Source organism: Ictidomys tridecemlineatus, chromosome 4 (assembly GCF_052094955.1).
Source record: "Ictidomys tridecemlineatus isolate mIctTri1 chromosome 4, mIctTri1.hap1, whole genome shotgun sequence".
Taxonomy (NCBI): domain Eukaryota; kingdom Metazoa; phylum Chordata; class Mammalia; order Rodentia; family Sciuridae; genus Ictidomys; species Ictidomys tridecemlineatus.
This window is the reverse complement of record NC_135480.1, coordinates 150,221,146-150,230,770: the sequence shown is the minus strand read 5'-3', so window position 1 is coordinate 150,230,770 and position 9,625 is coordinate 150,221,146. Positions and strand designations below refer to the sequence as shown.

The 9,625-nt window shown below is 41.4% G+C and overlaps 1 non-coding gene across 1 annotated transcript; it reads right to left on the bottom strand.

The window, feature by feature from the left end:
- Nucleotides 1-8,832: 8,832 nt before the first annotated feature.
- Nucleotides 8,833-8,941, bottom strand: LOC120890086 (U6 spliceosomal RNA). The gene has a single exon (XR_005734346.2). It is a non-coding gene; the product is annotated as a U6 spliceosomal RNA (small nuclear RNA).
- Nucleotides 8,942-9,625: the final 684 nt, after the last annotated feature.

Genomic DNA, 9,625 nt, shown 5'->3' with positions numbered 1-9,625 from the left:
TGTTTCCTGTATGATTTATTTAATCAATCCCCTCTTACTGGACATTTCAGATGCCTCCAAGTTTTCATAGTTATGAAAAATGAAGAACCAGTTTCTTAAGCTCTGGTACCCTGACTGCATGCTTCTCCTGAGCTGCTCAGTGTGGGGCTGAACCTGTCCAGGCTTAACACTCTGCTGAGACTGAAATCGGTCCTCTACTAATCACATCACCTCCTCCAATTTCAGCCTCCGCCAGCCAGAGGGACGTGGTCTTTCTTTGCCAGGCAGGGCACAGGAGAGTTGAAACTGATGTTGTTCTTGCCCCTTCAGGAACTCCCAAGAGCTTAAAAAAAAAAAAAAAAATTGGAGAGTGCCATGAGGACATAGCCTCTAGTCCCAGAATTTGAGAACTTTTTAGGTCTAATTATGCTAAAGGTTTTCCTCTAAGAAAATATTTTTAGAGATGCAAAACATAAAGACACAGAAAACCAAATAGTTTACTATAAATTTCTTTTTTATATATACTTATTTATTCATTTATTTTATTTGTAGATGAACACAATACCTTTATTTCATTTCTTTATTTTTATGTGGTGCTGAGAATCGAACCCAGGGCCTTGCATGTGATAGGCAAGCGCCCTACCACTGAGCCACAACCCAGCCCTACTATAAATTTCTTAACAAAATAAAAAGCTGGTAATTCTGCCTGGGTCTGCCTAAACTAAAGTACCCTTCCCTCCTCCTGCCTTTCCATCACAAGCCCTTCCCAAGCAGAACAGCCCCAAGCAACCTTCCTCCTGGGAACAGTCAGCCCTGAACCACAAGGCTCTTTAGAGAGCCAGCCCAGGGCCTTTCCGCCTGTATCTCCAAATGCTTTCCTTCATAAACTCCATGAAGTCACTCAGGCCACTTCCCAGTCCCTTAAGATTCTCTGAGATATCCTGTCTCCTTTCCTTTCCACCACCACCACCCCCACCACCCCCATCCCCCCCCCCCAGTCCAGATGTCTTTCCCTAGCTCCATGGGCTGGGGTCCTACCCATTCCTCCAGGCCTGGTTCTGAAGCCACCTCCTCCAGGAAGCTTTGTCACTTGGTTTGCCTGCCCTGGAAGTCCTGTAGCACCACTGCTCCTGTCTTATGAGCTTTAACACTTACTGTCTTGCTCAGGGTCATCTGTGCATCTATCCTGGCTCTTCTCTCTTCATCCACAAGACTAGAAACGCATGAGGGAAGGAATCCTAGCTAAACTGTCTAAGTATTTCCTCTAGCACCTGGCCCAATACCTAGCCCAGAGTTAGAAAGCAGGTCCTTGTTATGGGTTTAAAAACAGATTGATTGTCTGACTCTCGAGACCTGGCTTAACAACTTTTTTGACGAATCTGTTTTATTCTGTTTAAACTGTGGAATCGGTTCTAATTGACATGTTTATGTAGAGCTGTCCCAGGTTCTTTAAGATTCTCCAATCAATGTACCTCTTTCACTCCATTGCCACTTATTACACACAACTCCAACCTTCTTCTATTCTGTCCCCTTAACAATCTTATCCTAGGTTCCCATAATTATCTCATGCAAATATTCCTGAGAAGTCAGGTAATAGTTATTTAAAATATAGTATTTGCTAGAATGATCTGCATCTTAATAGGATATTCCAAAGGCAAAAAGTATATAGGTTTCTACTAATAAAATTTTGGATACCATGATTGGAGGTGAAAGGAAAACTATCTAATTGTCTTCTCTCTGACTGTAAAATCTATTCCTGTGGTTGGGCTTCCTAAGGATTCCATATCATTGCCTCCCACCCCTACCCTGACCCAGGAACGGAGAGCAAAACATCTATCTCAGGCTTAATATCTCCACTGAGAGATACCCTTACCCATACCAGAAATCTCAGCAGGTATAAACTTAGTGGCAGAGGTCACAGCCTCCAAGATTCATCCTTTTCAGAAGTTAAAGATTATTAGCAAAGCTCTGCTCTAATTAGATGTCTAAAAGCCAAAAGCAGGGATAGGGGCTGTCTCATACACATAGTAAGTGGCACCTAGCCACCAATCTGTCCTTCTGGGCCTTCTCTTTAGGAGCAGGACAGAAAAGGCACATGAGTGAGTTTCCTGAGCTTATGAGGATACAAATAATACAAGTTGGGACACAGGAGTTGCTACTACCTCTGCAGCCGAGTCCCTGGCTGCTTCTAGGACAGGAACCCCTCTACCTGAGCCAGGCTGATCTTCCTTACATCCAACTCTGGAGGCCAAGAGGAATCTTTTGAGCACCTGCTCTGCACTGAGCCCTGGGTTCAATGTGACTGTAATAGAGGCTGGTGCTTCAAGGAGGAAACCAAGGGCTAATGGTTGATGGAAAGGGCTGGGTCTTAAGCCCAGTTCCACCATCACTAGCTGGGTTGACTTGGAGCAAACTGCCCTTCACTTGGAATAAAATTAGAATACAATAGCACCCACTACGGGGTCTTGTCACGTACATCACTTAATATGCCCTATAACAACCACACACAATTTCAACTAATATTGTAAAGGAGATTCCAGTCTGGCTGCTCAGGGCATTAGAAGTGGTACTTGGACAGTGGACACAGGGAGAGAGGTTCGAGCACACGTTTATCATCACCACCACCTACTTCTGAATCTTTAGCCCTGGCATGGCCTACAAGAGCTGGCAGCAGCCCCACAAATGCCCGATGCTCTTCTGGCCTAGCATTCAGCCTCTCCTGGAGCGTGTCCTGGTCTGGCTTTCAATCTTCATCTCTGTGCACTTCTTTCAAACAGCCGACGCTTCTGGCCACTCCCAACCACTGCCCCTTCTGTTGTCCTTCCTAGGCCCAAGGCCTTGTTGGTTGACTGTACTGCTTCTAGGGTCAACATCCTCCCATTCAAGGCTAAGTCAACAAGCTGTCTCCTTCAGGAGTTTCTCCAACCTCAAAATCAGAATAAAACTTATCTTCCATGGGTCTTTTAAGGTTAGTGAATCCAGAAGGCTCTCTAGTTTCTCACTTCCTTTGAAGTGCAAGCAAATCAAAGGCATAACGACTTTTCTGCCAAGTGGGAAAGCTCTGGATATAATAATAGGCTGAGAAGAGACACCAGGCACAATTAAGTCACCCTGCTGAGTCAGTAGACCCGGAAGCCTCAAGCTCCCAAGACACAGTGGCTATTTCCTAGGGACCTGTGGCTCTCCTTGTCCCTTCTCAGTCCTTGGGGAAGTAAGTTCTGTCGGAATCTTAGATCCTGTGCTGGCAGCCCTAAGACAGCCAGCTTGTTTTCACACCCACAGAATGCTCATCTCACTTTCCTGCTTTGCCTTCCTGGCTTTACAACCGCTCTCACTATCTGCTTCCTTTGGCTGTTCATACAAGTCCCCATGTGTCTCAGATTTTAAAAACATGTTCTCTATGTTTGATAATCCGTTAACCACATAGCCAGAAGTCCTTGGGCCCTTCCCTGGTCATGCTCCACGTCCAAAATCCCAGCTCTTACGTTCCCCCCTGCAAAGCTCTCTGGCTTGGGCTTCTGTCAAAGGAAGCAGAGGAAACATATCCCCACGCACGCTGCAGCAGTGACTGAGGGTCTTGTCCGCACATCACCTAATGTATCCTATGGCAGGCCCACATGAGATATTTCTTTGAAAATTTATTGCTAAGAAAAGCTCTTCCTCCTCCCCTGAGGAATGTTCTATAATTCTCTGTGATCATGACGATTATGTAACAGTTCATGCCCCAGTTTTGGTTTTTAGCTGCAAGAGTTTGGCAGCAGATTTGCAGCCCCATAACAGAACTTAGCTCTCTGTGCAATTTCAGTGCTCCTTCCTCTAGGGTTAGCCCTTGATGTTGAGAACAGCTCGGCCTGTTCTGCTTGTGTCCTTTGATTATTTCACTTCTGAGCTTCCCTGGGTGAGGTTCCACCCCACAGTCTTTAGCCTTCCTACCCTCCAGACAGCTTGTTCCTGGACCCTTTTGTCTTAGGTTCAATCTTCCTGAAAGGCAGCGTAGAAGTTTGCAAAGTTCTTAATATATGAGGTACAGTATTAGTAAATTAGTTGCTTTTTCTTATTAAGAAAAATGAGTTTTATTTTTATCAAACATATGCTTGATAATAGTGTAGAGACAATAATTGTACATGCCTGGTTAAAAACAAAATATCAGGTTTTCATTTCACTATTTTCCTGAAGAAAAATAGTTTTGGTTTACTTATATTATCTTCTTAAAGATTATTTCTGTTATTTATATGATATCCTACTATTTCCTTACTTTTAGTTTTACATATTGACTTCCCACTGAGAAAAATGAGGATGTAAATCTCTCTTACCACCACCATAATCGCCAGCTCTCGCCAACTAACATCTCCCCTCTCACCTCCCGTTTCCAATGAGTTGGTTTAGGCCAGTATCCAGCGACGTTATGAGACTATATCAGTGCTGTAGCTGAACCATGCAGTACACTACAATTTCTTTTCCAGCACAACTTTTTATCTTTCCTCAATTTAAAATTGTCATTGCTTTGTTTTTCATTTGATTACTTTTTATGTTCTTATGACTAAACTCCAAGTCAGCTCCCCCATTGTGTGTTTCGCCTCTCAGGACCTTTAAGAAGAGTAAGCATTCTGTGGTTTTCAGGTGAACTCTCTCCCAAAGCCTTTTGTCCTGTTGGAATCAGGGCTAGTGGATCTCTAGTCCTGTGACTAGACAGCAGCAGTGAAAAGCCATAACCTTACAGGGAAGAGAGTGCTATCTGAATCAGGTAAGAGCCAGAGTTGTGGGCCAGAAGTCACCCAATGGAAGTCATAGTGTGAGGTAGAAACAGCCTCTGCCACACTGAGGCCCAGCAAGAAGGAAGGATGCAGATCTCCCATCAGTGTCTTTACTTCCAGATCCAACACTGAATCTGCCATCAAGGGAACCCAGTTAATGTTAAACATAGAGACCAGTCTCCTGGGCACAGGGAAGGATGGAGAATAGATCTGAATAGGCACATTTTACAACAACTAGCAAAACATGGCTTTCTTTTTTTAGCCTTGAACCTTTATTTCCATTGAGCATTTTCTCCAGCAACTTTCTGAGAAAGAGCACATGTGAAGTAAATTGCTGGTTTTTTATGTATCTGGAAAATATCTTCCTGTCTCAAACTAAATTTATAATTTAGTTGGAGGTAGAATTCAAGGTTAGAAATTATTTTTCCATTTACTTCTGTGCCTTCTAGATTCCATTAGTGCTCCTGGGAGGTTTCATGCCATTGTAATAGTTGATTCTTTGAATAAAACCTGAAAGCTCATAGGAGCTCTTAGTTCTTGGACCCACAATTCTGAAATTTCAAAATGATGACTCATAGCTCTCTTTTCATCACTGAATGTTGGAGACTCAAGAACTACTTATAATTTAATGTCTGTAAGTTTTGGAAAAATTTCTTGAATTGTTTCACTAGTGATTTCACCACCTGTTTTCTCTTTCTGGGACTCCGATTATTTGGATGTCTGATTTGTGTGGCTCATTTTGTTCTTTTTCATTCCTCTTTCCTTTTTTCTTTATTATAGCTCTATTTTTCAGAGATTTAGATAACTCTCTTACCTAGATTTTTTGAATATTCTTTTTAGTAGCATCTGGTCTGGTTTTATAGATAATATTTTCTCTTATTTTCCTGAAGATACTAATTATAGGAGTTTTTTTTTTGTTTTGTTTTTTAAATCTTTATTATTTTTTAGACATTGATGGACTTTTATTTTATTCATATATTTGTATGTGGTGCTGGGAACTGAACCCAGTGCCTCACACATGCTAGGCAAGTGCTCTACCACTGAGCCACCACCCCAGCCCCTGTGTTTTAAATCTTTCTTGCTCTCCATTTGAATTTTCTGCATTTGGATTTTCTTGTTTGTTTTGTTTCTGTCACATTACATGCCCTCCTCAAATATCTGGTGGTCTGTCACACATACAAAAAAAGAAGAGAAAAGTAAGAAAAAGAAAAAGCCATTTGGAAGCTCAATGACAAAGAAAAGGATTGGCAACTCTGAGCTGCCATGTTAGCTAAACTCTTTTGGGAAATTCTCCAGTGTTAGAAATGTCAGGGCTCTTCTCACGGGAGATCCACCCTCTTCTCTTTACAAGATAAACCTGGTTGCCAGCACTTAGAGAACAAAGTCAGAGTGAGGGCAGAGTCTCTGTCACTTTGTGAACCCTCATGTAACCCCCTTGTTTCCAATGTGGTGGATGGGCTCAGTGGTACCTGCCGGCCAAGTCCGGTTTTCTGTCCCATCCTTCCTAGCAGTCACACTTCCAGTCTTCTCCTGAGGGAAAAGAGGCCGCCTCCCCCCATGGAAGGAATTGGGAGTCTTCTGAAATAAACTTGGAACAATTCCCCTGTTTTCAGTTCTACCTTAATCTCTACTTCTGGACAAATATGAGACACGAATTCCTGAGTCTTTGAGGCAATTCTGGGTTTTCCATTGCACTGCTTCTTACTTTTTACTGGAACCGTCTTTCAACAGTTTGTCTATTGGGATCTCTACCCTCATCCTCACTTGTAGATGTACATGGGATTTTGACTCCCAAGACTTGGCTGCAGGAGAGCCCTGTGTGGCTGGTTGCCTTCCCTCTTGGCTTTCCTCACTCCCAGCTCAGGACTCAATGTTCTCAAGTCTACCAAGCCTTTTGACCTCCCTTGGCTTTCTGGCTTCCATTATTCAAAATATTACCTCCCTTCCCATTTCTTTGTTTTTATGTTTTTAATCCCATTAAAACTCATTGTACTGTGATTTTACTTGGCTTTAGGGTGACAGAAGTCAATGCATGTGTTCATTTCCCCCATTTTATCTGAGAGTTCAATGATTGCTTCTTGATGGTGGGATCAAAGAATTATACAGTTTAAATAAACTTGTCTCCATTGTACATGGGGCAGAATCCAAAGAGGCCTTTACACAGGACTTTCTGTTCTGTTGGATTTGATACAAATTCATCAATAGAACACTAATAGAGTTACTCTCTGTTTTAGTCACCTTTTCACTGCTGAGACCATAACATCTGACAAGAACAGTGACAGGAGGAAAAGTTTATTTTGGGGCTCATGGCTTCAGAGGTCTTAGTGCACATATGGCCACCTCCATTGCTCTGGGCCCTAGATAAAGCAGAACATCATGGCAGAGCATCATAGAGGAAAGCAGCTAGAGATAAGGCCACCAAAAAGCAGAGGAAGACCTCTGCTCAAGAAGCACAGAATATATACCCCAAAGGCATGCCCCCAGGGACCTACCTCCTCCAGCCACACCCTCCCTGCCTAGAGTTACTCAATCAATCCCTACCAGGGGATTAATTCACTGATTGTGTTAAGGCTCTCCTAACCCCATCATTTCACCTCTAAACCTTCTTGTATTGTCTCACACATGAGCTTTGGGGCAACATCAAAAATCTAAATTGTTAACGGTCTCTATAGGGCTCTGTGTGTCATATCTTTGATTTCGATTTTTTAATTCTTTTAAAATTGTTCCTTATAGTTGTACATGACAGTAGAATCTATTTTGACACAATTATAAAAGCATGGAATATAACTTGTTCTAATTTGGTTTCTAGTACCTCTCCTTTCCCTTCCCTTTTTTAGCCTTGAAACTTTATTTCCATTGAGCATTTTCTCCAGCAACTTTCTGAGAAAGAGCACATGTGAAGTAAATTGCTTGTTTTTTATGTATCTGGAAAATATCTTCCTGTCTCTAACAAAATTCATAATTTAGTGGACGTAGAATTCAAGGTTAGAAATTATTTTTCCATTTACTCCTGTGCCTTCTAGATTCCATTAGTGCTCCTGGGAGGTTTCATGCCATTGTAATAGTTGATTCTTTGAATGAACCCCTCCCTACTCTCTTCCCTCTATTGTTCTTCCTGCCATTTACCCATAGTTTTTATTTTTTAATTAATTTTTTGTAAATGTACATGATAGTGAGATTCACTAGTGATGTGTTCATATATGTACATAGGACAGTTATGCCAGATTCATCCCACTATCTTTTTTTTTCCCATTCCAATTCCCTTCTCTTCATTCCCTTTTGTATACTCCACTGAACTTCTATTCTTCTCCCCACCCCACCCATTATTGTAGGTTAGCTTCCACATATCAGAGAAAACATTTGCTCTTTGGTTTTTTGGGGATTGGCTTATTTCACCTTAGCATGACAGTCTCCAGATCCATCCATTTACCAGCAAATGTCATAAAGTCATTCTTCTTCATGGCTGAGTAATACTGCATTGTCTATATACACCACATTTTCTTTATCCATTAATCTGTTGAAGGGCACCTAGGTTGGCTGCATAGCTTTGCTATTATGAATTATGCTTTAAACATTGATGTGGCTGCATCACTGTAGTACGCCAATTTTATACTGAGGAGTGGGATTACTGGGTCAAATGGTACTTCCATTTCTAGTTTTTTTGTGGAATCTCCATACTGTTTTCCATAGTGGTTGTACCAATTTGCAGTCCCACCCACAATGTATGAGTGTACCCTTTTCCCCACATCCTCACCAACATATTATTGTTACTTGTATTCCTGATAACTGTCATACTAACTGGAGTGAGATGAAACCTCAGGGTAGTTTTAATTTGAATTTCTTTAATTGCTAGAGATGTTGAATATTTTTTCATGTATTTGTTGACTGTTCATATTTCTTCTTTTGAGAGTGTCTGTTTAGTTCCTTTGCCCACTTATTAGTTGGGTTATTTATTTATTGGTGTTAAGTTTTTTGAGTTCTTTGTATATCCTGGATAATAATGCCCTACCCAAGGAGGAGGTAGCAAAGATTTTCTGCTATTCTGTAGGCTCTCTTTTCATGCTCTTGATTGTTTCCTTTGCTGTGAAGAAGCTTTTAAAAAAATATGGAATGCTTCATGAATGTACATGTCATCCTTGTGCAGAAGCCATGCTAGTCTTCTCTGTATCAATCCCAATTTTTAGTATATGTGCTGCCAAAGCGAGCAGTGTTTTTCAATTAAAAAAAAATCACTTCGATTTATTTGTTCTCTTTGGTACTTGAATTGACTCTATAAACTAGAAAGGGTAAATGTCCCTATCCCATTTTACAGATAAAGAAAATGAGGCTCAAAGAGGTTGAATGATTTATTCAGAATAATCTGACTCAATGGCAGAGATGAGACTCAAACTCAGGTCTTTGAATGTGAAAGTTGATGCTTTTTCTTTGACCCATGCCTTCTACGTGTGGCAATAGTTCTGTTTTTGTAACTCAGAATGGCATTTAACTCAAAGGAATTGGATTCATTTCCCTTATAGTGTCCAGATTACCCAAGATAGCATTCAGATCTGTGGAAAATTAAAACATCATTAATTCCTAGGTCCCCAGCTCTAAGAGATTCTATTTTATAAGGTTTGGAGTGAAGACCAAGAGTATTTATTTTTTAAATAACTCCTAAAATTAATAACTGCCATGTAGCTTGATTGAGAACCACAGCCCTAAAAGGCCTGTAAGTGGGCTGGTCAGGTCCTTCTAGGCTGTACAACATGGATAATCAAATGAAAGTTATCAAAAATAGCCATCCAGACAGCAGCCGCCTGATCTTGCCACAGTTGAAGCTAATGGCTTTATCTCCTGTGCTCCTCCATGACCCTCCTCAGACTTCACTTCTGCCCCCATTTACCTAGCCCTGC